We start from the raw sequence: 2,500 nt of genomic DNA on the forward strand, positions 1-2,500 counted from the left end.
GGTGCACCACGGCATAGCTAAATGGCTTGGTGGGGAGTTTTGTGAAAAAATGAAATTCGTGGTTTTTGAGATGTGAGGGTTGGAATGGCCTCCAAATGCCCCCAAATGAATACCATGAAAGTCTTGGTGCACGAAAGTTTTGAGTTGGTTGGGTTTTGCACATGGGCAAGGTTGGCGGTGCACCACGGCATAGCTAAATGGCTTGGTGGGGAGTTTTGTGAAAAAATGAAATTCGTGGTTTTTGAGATGTGAGGGTTGGAAAGGCCTCCAAATGCCCCCAAATGAATACCATGAAATTCTTGGTGCACGAAAGTTTTGAGTTCGGAGGGTTTTGCACATGGCCAATGTTGGCGGTGCACCGCGGCATAGCTAGAAGGCTTGGTGGGGAGTTTTGTGAAAAAATGAAATTCGTGGTTTTTGAGATGTGAGGGTTGGAAAGGCCTCCAAATGTCCCCAAATGAATACCATGAAATTCTTGGTGCACGAAAGTTTTGAGTTCGGAGGGTTTTGCACATGGCCAATGTTGGCGGTGCACCGCGGCATAGCTAGAAGGCTTGGTGGGGAGTTTTGTGAAAAAATGAAATTCGTGGTTTTTGAGATGTGAGGGTTGGAAAGGCCTCCAAATGTCCCCAAATGAGTACTGTAAAAGTGTTGGTGCACAAAAGTTTTGAATTGGATGCATTTTGCACTTGGCCAAGTTGGTCGGTGCACCGCGACTAGATAGCTTGGTGCCAAAATTTGTCAAATTTAAGACCTTGGCCAAACTGAATGAAATTTTGTGGGGAGGTTCCTGATATTGTTTAGTGGTGGACTGGAAAAAATGAGGTCGAAATTCGAAGTCTACATGTGCTTTTCTATTTTTCCCGATTTTACACATACCCGGTAAGTAAAAAAAATAAAAAAAATAGTTCCCCTTGGAGAAAAATTATGAAATTTGGTGAGCAAGGAGATACCATTATTCTACGAATTACTGCAAAAAATCGCATCAAAATTCGAAGTGTAGCCCGAGATATGGACTTATGTCTGCTCAAAAAAAGTGTATCTACTTGTACAATTTTGCCTTTTGCATATTAACCTCTTATAGGGGGGGAGTGCTCCTTGAGCCGGCCAGCTCCACACTGGCAGGTTTTAAAGGGAGCTTGATGAGGCCTCCCCCCTCACGTGGTGCGTGCGTTAGCATGTTTATCATGGCACAACTAGCCTCTTCATAGTTGTTGAGCTTTATTAATACCAACACACGGTCGTCACTGATCGTTGGTTAGCTCGGCAGCTAGTCCCTCGGATATTGTGGAAAGTTATTTTCATGCCTAGCGATGCTTGACCATGCGTCACTTGATGTTTCCATTTGCTTGCTTGCCCATGGTAGGTGGGGGGTGGACCGTCTTGTGGTGTGGTGTCTTGCGAACGTGAGGGTGTGTGAGTTGTAATCGAGATGCACTTGCTGGCTGGCTCCATGCCTTGCGTATCGAACGGTCAAGCATGCATCTCTTCCATTTTCACCCGTTGCCTTGGGTGATATTGGTTGATCAGTCCCTGTGTTGCCTACCCACTAGACGGTACTTCTGTGGTTGCTTCGAATTCTATCTTTCCATCACGAAGAGGTGTTGGAGGATCCTAATGTCACGCACGTGTTCCATCTAGTGAAACATCTCAGTGATGCACGTGTTGTGGCTAGTTCTTTTGGATGCGGTGCATTATATGAACTCGGGTTTACTTTAGCGACCCAGTTAACATAATTCGGTTGTGTCCCTTGATTGAGACGTTGTCCTTGAACTTGTTGTGAGCAATATCGTTCTTCCACAACCCGTCGTCTTGAGTGCGATGGAAGGCAAATAAGATGTGCTTTGGCATGTCATGCACGTACTCGATTGCGGGAAGTGTGAGAAAGTGTTGTTGACAACCCGTGGGAAATGGAATGTGGCAAATCATGATGAGCTCTTCGTGGATCTGCGAAGAAGACGACCTTTGGGCCTGTTGGAAACGAGGGAGGCGATGTTGAACTGCGAAGAAGATGGACTTTTGGGTTGTTTGAATCAATGGGAGGCCACGCGAGAACTCCGAATACTATGGACTCTTGGGTTGTTGGAAGCAACGGGAGGCCCCGCTAGAACTCCGAATACTACGGACTCTTGGGTTGTTGGAAGCAAGGGGAGGCCCCGCTAGAACTCCGAATACTATGGACTCTTGGGTTGTTGGAAGCAAGGGGAGGTCCCGCTAGAACTCCGAATACTACGGACTCTTGGGTTGTTGGAAGCAAGGGGAGGCCCCGCTAGAACTCCGAATACTATGGACTCTTGGGTTGTTGGAAGCAAGGGGAGGCCCCGCTAGAACTCCGAATACTATGGACTCTTGGGTTGTTGGCAACGACAACTTGGGGGGATGACACTGGAAAAGAGTGAACTAGGCCAAACTGCGAACAAGGCAACTTGGGGGGATGACACTGGAAAAGAGTGAACTAGGCCAAACTGCGAACAAGGCAACTTGGGGGGATGATGCTGGA

Source organism: Vigna unguiculata, unplaced genomic scaffold, assembly GCF_037176805.1.
Source record: "Vigna unguiculata cultivar grain cowpea cultivar isolate G323 ecotype 2 unplaced genomic scaffold, ASM3717680v1 ptg000126l, whole genome shotgun sequence".
NCBI lineage: Eukaryota > Viridiplantae > Streptophyta > Magnoliopsida > Fabales > Fabaceae > Vigna > Vigna unguiculata.